This window comes from Panthera tigris, chromosome B3 (genome assembly GCF_018350195.1).
Source record: "Panthera tigris isolate Pti1 chromosome B3, P.tigris_Pti1_mat1.1, whole genome shotgun sequence".
NCBI lineage: Eukaryota > Metazoa > Chordata > Mammalia > Carnivora > Felidae > Panthera > Panthera tigris.
This window is the reverse complement of record NC_056665.1, coordinates 57,033,873-57,046,038: the sequence shown is the minus strand read 5'-3', so window position 1 is coordinate 57,046,038 and position 12,166 is coordinate 57,033,873.

Genomic DNA, 12,166 nt, shown 5'->3' with positions numbered 1-12,166 from the left:
TTCCCATACAAATTGAAATAGTACAAGTTGTTTATATAATAAAGCATGCCATACAGTTAGAGGCCATCTTTGGGAAATGGACTGTGTATTAAGAAATAACTTGTCTGACTGCCTGTGTATGGCCTCTCAAGAAATGAGTTGAAGAATTCCTTCAAAATTCTATGGAAACGAGGTATAGCCCAAGATTCCTGTTCAACAAATACATTTGGAAACAAGTCCTCCAAACTGCCTTCCACATTATGCCAGGGAAGGGCTAGGGGTGACATGGTGACATGTTGCTATTGTCACGGTGACATGTTGCTACTAGCTTGCCAGCCATATGGCAAAGCCATTTTCTAAAGTCACTGGCAAAGTCAGATGGCTATAATTTCCAGGCTTATACCTCTGCCCTGGGTCACAACAGAGGAAAGTTTCTGCTTCCTAATCATAAAATTTACAAGCCCCTTAATGAAGAGTCAGCATCCAATTCCTGGAATCTGATATTCAGTTATGCCGGATTTCTGTGTGTTATTGTAGAATGCAACTGGCAATTCAAGACCTATGTAATTACCATTGCTCATGTCACTATGAGATTTCCCTACTGAAATAAATCAGGCCCGGTGTGAATGCTGCTTGGGTATGTATCTTCATTTGCAGGATACCACCTGAGGAGTTTGCTTCCCCCGCCCCCCGCCCGGAAAACTTCTGTAATATCTTATATTTTCTTACCTAATTATACTAAATCCTTCAACATTTTCCTATTTGTTTGTAGGGTACTCCTATGTAGGATATTAACAGTATTGATGGATTTTTTAAATATAGAAATGCTGGATGTTGGGGGAAACAAGGATGGATTTAAGTCCTATTTTAAAATTCTGGATGCCCTTATATTTTGTGGGGATTTTTATAGTGCTAATAGGAAAGGGGTGTTTAATACAAAATACCAGTAGCCCACAGGAAATTTAACAGGAACACTAACAAGTTCACTTTTTTTTTTTTTTTTTTTGTCTTGAAAATACCTTCAGTAGGGCTTATCTATAGATGTTCTTGCTCACTGGGCAGGTATTTGAAGCCTAGCCATGCAAAGGGCTGATTCTCAGACTCTGACACATACTTTGAGGGTCTAGTAAGAAGCCCAAGAAAAGGGGATTGGAGCTCAGTAATTCTAATTTGAATATAAAAGAATGTTTTTCTATTTTATTTCTCAAACTGGTGAGGCAGGAACTATCAATAACATTATTTCAAGTGTTTGATGAATTTGTATAGCAGATTCAATTTACCTAGCCAATTTTAAGTAATCAAAATTAAATTATTTATAAGTCAGTAGAATGTGGGTAATAAATTCTGAGAAGCTCAAAAGAAAGTACATAGTAATATTAAAACTGTTATACAATCAAACCATATTTCCTTTTGCATCTAAAAATTACTTTTTAAATAACCCTGTCAGTGTCATTTGCTTATTGTTTCTTAAATCATAGTTCCATCCTCTTAGTTATTTTCATAATAGATAAATTTGAAGCTTAGAACTGGGTCACTCAGGTCTTTCTTATGCTTGTCTCCTCCCAATTCAAAATATATGTGTCTCCTTTTTTTAAAAATTTTTTTTAATGTTTATTTACTTTTGAGAGCGAGAGAGAGAGCACGTGAGAGTGGGGGGAGGGGCAGAGAGGAGGGAGTCACAGAATCTGACAGCTCCATGCTGTCAGGACAGAGTCCTGATGCGGGGCTCAAACTCAGGAACCTCCAACATCGTGACCTGAGCCAAAGTCAGATGCTTAACTGAGCCACCCAGACCCCCTACATGTATCTCTTAATAGTACCATATTCACAAGCTTACAGGTAGGCTCAATGCTGGGAAGTAGCAGGACGAATCCATGTTAGAAAATTCTTAGAACGCCTACCTTCTTTCTGACCACATAGCAAAAAGAAAATTAAAAAAAAAAAAAAAAAGAAGGAAAGAGAATGGAAAAGGAAAAAGAAAAAATAAGAAAGAAAAATAAAGAAAAAGAAAAAAAGCATTAGTTGCTTTTATATAAATTTATTTTCCAGAGCACACATGTGTTGCTTTATCATCTTGTCTTTACTTAGTATGAGAACTGGGATTACTACACCTACTAATCAGTGCTAGAAAATCAAGTGGTAAAGACTGGAAGAGGGAATTACCGTAAAACTGCTTTGGTGGTCTTCATCAAGTCCAAAACAAACAAAGTCAGTGGTTTCAGTTAAAGTAGAAATAAGAGGGCAACTGTCATTTTACTGCTGTAATCATCTTTTTTCCATTTCTAAGATATTTGAGGATCTGCTTAACTAGTACAGATATTATTAAATGGGAAACAAAGGGAGAAATCAAACAAATGTGCCATTTTATTTTAGCCTTGCTGAAATTCCCAAATCCTCTGATTTTGTTTCTCTTTTGTTTTTCAGACAGCCTCAGTGAATTAGATCACAGTCAGCCTCTTGAGACAGAATTAATCACTCGTATGTTTTTTTTTTTTTTTTAATCTATTGAATGAATAAGAGAGGGAGAAAAAAGCAACCAAAATGCTTGCTCAGTTCTTCATATTTGGCCATCTGCCAAATTTATCTGAGGTCATCCTTAGTGGACCCATAAGCTCTTTGGTGAGCTTTCAGTTGCCATGTTAGCTCTTATGTACCCCCATTTAATCGTCTATAGATTAATGTTCCACTTTGTTCTCTACTCCTTTTTGTTTCCTGGGCCATCTGATATTACCACATAGGTTACACAAACCATGAACTGAGAGCCTGAAAGAAATTGTAAGAGTCTTGTAAAGAAATCAGGATGGATGTGGCAAAAGTATAAATAAAATAGCAAAATAGAACAGAGACCTTTCCCCAAAACACCACTGAACTGAAAGAAGGTTCTATAGAGGATGGAGACGGAAGAAAAGAATATAAAGCAATTGTTCTGTTTTAATGCTGCAGGATACAAAAATTGAATGGATACTCTGCAACATGCAAATGTACCCAGAATACCTGACATCAACATTGCTTAAGCAAGCTGATGTGATCCAGCAAGGATAATAAAGTAGTATGAGGCTCTGTGCTTTGGAGCTGACAGAGAGTGAAGCTGTTTGGAACAGAAGTCTGATGGAAACACATCGTAAGCCAATATACAAGAGCAGAAGAAGCAGAAGGAGAGTTAGATGTAGGGTTTGCATCCTGAGTGGCTGAGCGTTCTCAAGGTTCTCTCCTCCCTCCTACCTGCCATTGGGCCTCTTACACTGTAACTCGGAAGGCCCTGTATGATTGGGAACCAATTTCCCACATCTTTCTCTTCCATTCATACCTCCTTACCTGGCCTCCTAGATCCTAACTTTTCCCTGGTGATAGTGCCTTCCATATTCCTGTAACCATACCTCTGACACGTGGAGGAGGGGACAGAGTTGGAAGAATTAATGTTTTTATTTTTGTTCTTTGCTGGCTCTACTAGGCCATTCAGATGAAGAAATTTTATCATAAAAGGGACTGGAGCAAAGGCCATGCTATCCATATGACACACTCTTCATCCTAGTCACCTTTACCTGTATAGACTTCAGGCACGCCAGCCGGCAGCTGAGCTTGCTTGAATTTATACATCAGTTCTGCCACTCCCCTATCTTGGCTTTAGGCAAATCCCTAGAACTATCAGGTCAGTTTACATGTCTGCAAAATGGAGATAATGACACCTATTTTAGGAAAATGTTAAGGGAAACAAAAATGATGCAATGGGAAGGAAACAACTGTAATTTTCTGGAAATGTATTACTTGGTGGTGACTGATGAGATTATTGATATTGTCAAATGTCTCAAGATTTTAGCATCTGTTCCAAATTTTCTTTTCCAACCTATCAGTTAAATCATCCTCCAGGACTTCAACATCCTGTGATGGTGACCACTTTATCTCTCTAGCAATTATACTCTACTATACCTCTCCTGACCTACATTTCTTCCATTCTCAGACACAAATGTTTCAAAGTTTCAGTTTCTGTTGGGAGTATTTTCCAAGTGATATTTTGTAATGTTCAACCATTTTTTTTCTTAAAATCTTGCTACTTGAATTACTGTGTTTCTTACAACTGATGTCATTAGAACTGAAGAAATATGACAATTCCCCGTCTCAGCTGATATCTTTACCATCTCCTACCTGTCCCATGTTCATGGCACTTCATTAATGACTTCCACCCATTGTAGGTTGCTGCCTCAGAAAATCTTTCTAGGTAACCCCTCTAGAGGATCCAGTTCTCCCATCCAATCCTGGATTTCCTCGATTCTTTTCAGAATTTCCTTCAAAGCTATCTATCAAACTTGGGACAAGTACAGGAATCCACTTTGCCTTCAGTAGCCATGGATCACGTTGCCTGAAACTCAGACTTCATTCCTCTCTTTTACTCTACAGCTCTAAGCTAACCACACCCAGCCCAGGCTTCTGAGCCCTGTTCTACCTTCCCAAAAAAGACAGACATCGATCCCTAGGGAAGAGGTCAGAAACCTTTTTTTGTAAAGGATCAGGTAGTAACTATTTTAGTCAGTATGAACCACATGGCTTCTGTCACAACTATTCAACTCTGTCATGGTAGTGTCAAAATAGTGATAGACATATATGTAAACAAGTGAGTTCTGCAGTGTTCCAATAAAACAATACTTACAAAATCAGGTGGTAAGGGATGACTCACACATTGCTGTTAGTAATGTAAAATAGCACAGCTAGTCTGTAAAACAGTTTTCTAGTGTCTTATAAAATTAAACATGCAGTTACCGTGTGACCCCAACAATTGCACTATTTGGGCATTTATCCCAGAGAAATGAAAACTTATGTTCACATAAAAACCTATATGCAAATGTTCCTAACAGCTCATTTATTATAATCAAACCCTGAAAACAACCCAGAGGCCCTTCAATAGGTGAAAAGTAAACAAATCGTGGTAGATTCATATCTTGTAATATTAGCCACCAATAAAAGATATGAACTTCCGAAATACACAACAACCTGGAAAAATTTCCAGGGAATAATACTGAGTGGAAAAAGCCAATCCAAAAAGATTTCATAGTGTATAACTCTATCTATATAACCATTCTGAGATTACAATGGAGAAAAGATTAGTGGTTTCCAGGCGAGGTTGGGGTCGGGGAGAGAGGTGAGTGTGGTTATATAAAAGGGCAGCATAAGAGATCCTTATGGTCATCGAACTATTCTGTATCTTGACGCAGGTGGTAGATATATGAAACCAAACATGTGATAAAACTGAACAGAACTAAACACATACACACATGCACACACATACACATGAATATAAGAAAAACTGGGGAAATCTGAATAAGATTGTTATTTTGTCAGTGTTTTCGTTATGATATTATACTGGAGTTTTATAAGACATTATAGAAACTACTGTGAGTAAAGGTTACATGGGAGGGATATCTACTATTTTTTTTTTTTTACAATTTTTATGTCAACCTACAATTATTTGAAAATAAAAAGTTTAACAATAGTAATAAACAGGTGGCAGGTCAGATTTGGCCTGTGGGCTCTAGTTTGCTGACTCTTGCCCTAGAACAATCATTTCTTCATCTGTTTTTAAAATCTAGCTTCCACGAATATGGTTTCCAATTTTCTACTTCTGGTCCTTGACTCTCTCTCTCTTGATCTATTTACTTGTTCCCAATTGCCGGCTCCTTGACTAACATTGCTACATGCTAATCTCAAAATTAAGTTACCATCTACAACTAAGTTATCTTCAATCTGAATCCTACCTTCCATAAAACACCTGTTTCTTCTTCTCTTTGCAGGTCCTTGCTCTGTGAATGGCATCAAGAAATCCTATCAGTCAGATTTGATCGAAAGTCAAGAGTCACCTCTGTTTCTTCTTTTACCCTCTGTAACCAAAAATGTGACAGGATCTATATTTCTATTCCCCAAGATGCATCTACTACTGATTGCTACTGCTATGCCTCTGGGTCAGGTTTTTCTTATTTACCATTTAAAGTATTATCAGAATCTTCTATGTGGTTCCCTCTTGCCTGTTTCTCTCCATTAAGCCATTCTACTCTGGCTCACAGTTCTAAAGAGGGTACTGTCTTGCTGAAATCCACTGTCCAACTCTCTTTTATTTAAGGAGGGAAATCCAGAGTCTTCAGCCTGCCAAGTGGGGCTCTCTCCATCTTTTCCTCAGCTCGTCTTTCTACTCTTGTTACCTATTCATCCTCTATGGACCAGCTGGAAAGGAATGTTTTATATTTCTTACACATTTGTGTCTTGATATCTTTATTCTTTCCTCTGGCTGCATGCCTACTTTCCCACCTCTGCCAGTCAAAATTCTTTCAGATGATGATCAAAATAAGTCAGTCTGTCAGAATACACCGTTACACTTCATAGACATAACGAATATGGGCATTAGGAAGAATTTTCTTACCAAGAGGCAATGGCAACAGTATTGATTTACAACACAACACTGTCCAGAGAAACCACAAGCTTGGCAGGAAGGATGCATGTATGTGCTGGTGGGCAAGGCACACACTGTATTCAACTAAGCACCATTGATTTATGTTTGTGATAGGGTGCCAGGAGGCAAGGGAAAAACAAATGAGATTCGGTAAAAAAAAAAAAAATCAAATACTGTTTTTAACAGAATAATTTTAAAATTACATTGACATCCCTCTTGTGTGTGTTCTGCACCACATCATCACAGGATATCCTCTCATGGCCTTTCTGATCTCCAAATAATACTGAATTAATACTGGTATATGTAGATTTTTACTGACAGTGTGGGGTAATGTAGATTCAGGGATGGCTGAATCCAGATGTGCAAATCATATCTGTGGGGATCTCTCTCTCTCCACTCTTTTTTAATAATGTTTATTTATTTTGAGAGAGAGAGAGAGTGAGAGAGAGAGAGAGAGAGAGAAGGGGAGGGGCAGAAAGAGAGGAAGATAATCTTAGGCAGGCTCTGCACTGTTAGTGCAGAGCCCAATGTGGGGCTTGAACCCATGAACTGTGTGAGATCATGACCTGAGCCAAAACCAAGACTATGACTCTCAACTGACTGAGCCACCTAGACACCCCACTCTTTCTCCACTCTTTGACACCACTTTACTTTATTTTGACTTTATTTTCAGATGGGTTTCCCTTTCTGGTGAGAAAAACAACTACTAAGTAGAAGCTTGAGTCTCTCAAAGCCTATCTCCATGATTTCCTCTACTGAATACTGTTATCCTTGCCTTTAATCCCCTGTGCCAACCTGTTCAAGCAGCTTTTATGGCACTTATATAAACAATCTGTAGGGACATAAAGCAAATCAGTTGTTCCCAGGAATGGAGGAGGATGCCCTACCATGGGTCACAACAGAGGTGATCTTTAGCGCAGTTTTTGGTTTCACAGGTGTATACAATTGTCAAAAATTATTGAATTGTATACTTTAAATGGATGTAGTCTATTGCATGTAAATTATTCTTCAGTAAAGTTCATCAAGGGAAAAATAAAAACCATGGATGACAGCCCAGTGTATGACTAATTTAATGTCCTATTGGAAGAATAACCAATGAGGGCTCATGCAACTCATCCCAGTCCATTAGAGCTGATTGTGTACATCTTTCCTAACACCACAAACACTGGACAGTCAAAGACATCTTAATGATGGCTTGAAATCAGCCACAGTAGGAGTATTTACACCATGGATATAGGTAAATGCTACAACTGGCATCTCCCCTGCCCCCACGAACTTACTGTTAAATACTTATTAGCACATCATTGACTGATATCATCTATTATATATACTTTATGCCCAATATTTGTTTATAGCCGTGTACTCACCTCAACTTCTAAGAATTTGATGATAAAAATGGGAAATAGGTAAGAAATTTAGATGCAATGTAATATACTGAGAGAGTAAGTAAGAAATAAATTTCTAATTAGATTCTCTTCTGAAATTTGGGAGGGGTAGGGCAGAGATTATGTTAGAACTAAAAGAAAGAGCAGTAGGTTAGGAGTTGGCATGTTTGAGGCTGACACAAGTTTGTTCTACTTCTAGGACATGTGACTTCAGGCACATCCCCTTTCTTCTGTTAGCCACAGATTTCTCACTTGTAAAATGAAGATTATAACACCATTAAGTCTTAAATCACATGGTTGTTGCAATAAATAAGTAAAATCATATCTTTGAAAGTGCCTGTTATTATTTCACTCTAATCTGATGTTTTCAGAAAGTTTAAATGTCTCCCCAAATATATTGTAAGTATCTTGAATGCAGAGAACATAATAGCAATTCAATAGCTACTTAAGAGTTATATAAAGCATTTCCAAATATAAATACTAAGAGTCTTCTATTTTCAGTAAGATTAGGACGTTTAGGTATTTACCTCTCTTTTGAACATGTATATTTAGATTGATTATGGCATTATGTGTGTGATAAAATCAGTCACAATCTTTTTTTTATTGTAACATTTCATTTCTATAACTTAAAACTTCTCCATATTAAAATAGCTTAAAATAGAACCTCTCAAGTGTAGCTTTAAAACTGCATCTAGCTTTCTATGCTTAAATTTAAGTAACCTACAAAAAGGAAATTGTAGAAGCTTCTTAGAAAGAATAAAAGAATTAGAAATAAAACACAAACAGCCTCAGCAGCAGTTAGGAATAGAAAAATCATGGAGTATTTGGTGCTTCATGAAAAGGGAGGAAATGCTTCCTGTGGCACAAAGAAATTCAGAAGGTGAAGAAAGGAGGTTTATGGAAGAACACATTGTCTCTTCCTGAAACCAAAAAGTCAATATGGAGGGTGGACTGTACTAGAACTTCTTTCTAATGGTTTCTTGGGACCAAATGCAAGATGGGCTGCATTAAGACAGATAGGGTCATCAAAACTTGCACCTGAAACCATGGTGGTGTTTCCATGATTATGGAGTTATGTCAGGAAGTTAAAGGATTAAAATGGTCTTTTAGGAACATTTGCTTCATGGCACTAAGATCAATACATGTCCAGGTATGAACACCAAGTCTGGTACTTGGATTCCCGAAGAGAATGGTGTTGAGAATAGACTGGGTAGCCTATGACAAAACAAGAACACCCACTATAAAACTTCTATGAGTTGCAGTCAACAGTAAACTCCGAGTGAAATAGGGCTATCACGTTGTTGTAGCAAAAGCTAAGGCAACCTTTGGATGTGTTGGTAGATTAATTCAACTCTGACGAGGCTATTAATACCTCTGTTTATTCAGCTAGTCAGACCTTGTGTAAAGAATTGTATTCAACCTAACTTAACATACTCTAACAAAGAGTAGACAAACAGTACCATATGAAGAACAGGGGATATTCAAACAGGAGAAGTGAGGATTGTTGCAATGTGTAATAGGGCTGAAGATAATAGCTGTTTTCAAACTGAAGAGTTTTATATGGAAGTCAAAGAAAGTTCATTTTTTCTTTTGAAGTTAAGTTGGGCTACTTAAAAATTTCAAATCAACTTCTCTACAAGTAGAAGGGAGGTTAAGATACATGAAATGTAGGATACTCCCAACTTGAGAATGTGTGAATTCAAGATACAGAACCAAGGTTAATGAAATAAATATATGATATTCTACCCTTTTCATATAAGCTGCTGCTGCTGCTGCTGATTTGAATTGTTTTATTGCAATAATGGAAAGTTTGCAGTGATAGATTCCCATTTAATTATCCTACTTGGCAATTGCAAGTAGTTTGCCTTGGAATGGAATATAGTATGAGGCCATGAGACTCATGAAGGATTCAAGTCTCTAAGGCCAGTCTCATTAGCACTGATCTAACATGCTTAGACACGCTCATTTTCACTGGGATCAGAACATGGCATGTTTGCTTGAGTGGTTGACTTTATTATTGAGAAAGGACAACTGGATCATTATTAGAATAGCCTTCCTAGAAGAGGAATATTGAGTTATCTTTTACTTATCAATGGTTAAATTAAAAGCAATTCTCATTATGGATTGATGCATTATTCCAGACTAGGAATTATTGGCTCATGCATTTAATATACTATAAATATAGGATGGCTTTCAAGTTATGATAAACTAGCTTACCTATTGAGCTCAAGCTGACTGCATTATTGACAACACCATTAAAAACAGGAGCACTATTTTACTAATTTAAAGGATGGGTGACAATATTATAATTAAATGGCACAATTCAGCTAAAAACTACAAATTTACCTCCAATTTTCCACTGCTACTTGGTAAAACATAAGTATTTAATCTATTTTGGCATGACAGTCTCAGATAATTGGATTTTATACTTTACTAGACAATTGATCATGTATTCATTTTTTTTAAATGGCAGATGTAATCATGTTGGCATATCATTGGTGAAAACATCTTAGGTCTATACAGGGATATCTTTATTCATTCTCTCACTGCCATCTGCCTATTATCTGCCAGGTATATGGAAATAGTATATTAAAAAAGTCACCATCCTCACTGACCTTGCATACATAAAGCTCCAAAATGTGCCTATGGTATTAGATTTATTCAAATCTATCTTGAGACAAAACATCAATCAAGTGTCAAGACAGAAGACAGACATTTTTAAATGTCAATGTCTCAAAAAAAAAAATTAACTTTGCTTAAACTCCTTTGCATAAAAGTTCTAGAAGACATGCATCCATCAAAACAGAAAAGTGAACCGTGAAAGAGGGAGACAGAGAATCTGGAGCCACACTTCTCAAACCACACCAATATGGCCTGGAGAGCCACAGCAAAATCAGAGGGTGCCATGGAATATTCCAGTCATCAAAGGAGATATAGGGACATCTGTTAGAAACCATGTGAATTACCAATATCAACTTGTTGGCACCTAAATACTTAATACACAGAAATGTTATGTATTTCTTTTAGCCTGCAAGTGTCATAGAAAAACACATGTATCACACAACTAATATGAAATGAGAACATTTAAAAATATTTGATCTAGGAAATGGAATATCAGAAGACAAAAGCAAAGGGAATCTTTGGGAGGATGGTGAAAAGAGTCTTCATGTCTAATGTTCAGCAAGTCTAGAGATCCACCAGACAACACTAAGGAAGGTCCAAAGGCTAGGAGTTACCTTTCCAAAGAAAAACGCGCTAGTATGTCCAATGGGTTTAAACACATTGAGAGAGATCTGCATCACGTTGAAGGCTGTGGTGTGATTTAAGATAAATACATAGAAAAATAAATTAATTAAACTGTGATAATTGTCAACGTACAGATAAGAAAAAAATGCAAGGGGAAAAATAACCATAGTGATATGCCTGGCTCGTTTAATAGTAGTTGTTATAATGTAAAATAATGCAAACAGTGAATATCTTTTAAAAGTTGGTGTATTTTGAGAGAATATGGGAGACAGGAAGAATGCAAAGGCATAAATTTTCAGTTTATGTATAAGAAAGAGACTAAATCATCACATTGCATTTAGAAAAGCTAAAAGATAATTCTCATCACTAAAAAAGCTTAAAGTAGCAATAAAATCTTACTACATTAAGCACCAAAAGGGTCAGCTTAAAATGTTGAAGGTGTCTGCCTTCAGGGAACTGGTAATTGGGAGTAGTCAGAATAATTAATTAATTAGCCTCATAGAACTGTTTGACTCTTAAAATTAAGAGTATAACTTTAGTAAAATTTTAAAGCTAAATTATTTAAATAAAGCACATTTGAGACACTGTAGTCTATGCACACTTCCTTGGGTTTTTGTTATGATCTTTGTTTCTTCAGTGATTACTTTATGTGAGCCTGACCTCAGTGAAAGCAGAAGTGAGGATTTGGAAGATGGGGTCCTTCTTTCAGAAGATTTTGAGGTAGGGGCACCTGGGTGGCTCAGTCAGCTGAGCATCTGACTCTTGATTTTGGCTCAAATCATGACCTCATGGTTGGTGAGTTTGGGCTCTATGCTAATGGTGTGGAGCCTACTTGGGATTCTCTCACTCTCTCTTTGCCTCTCTCCTGCTTGTACTCTCTCTCAAAATAAGTAAACTAAAAAAAAAAAAAAAAAAAAGATTTTGAAGTAAAAATAAATGAAACAGAATGTAGCAGTTTTGAAGGAGAAAAAAACAAAGTAAAGTTACTTGAGTCTGATAATTTTATTCTTTTTATTTTATTTTGAATTGCACTTTTTAATTAATATACAGTAACATTGCCTTGTGGGTTATAATTATGAATTTTAGTACCTGTATAAGTTCATGTTCTAAAGTCCAGCAC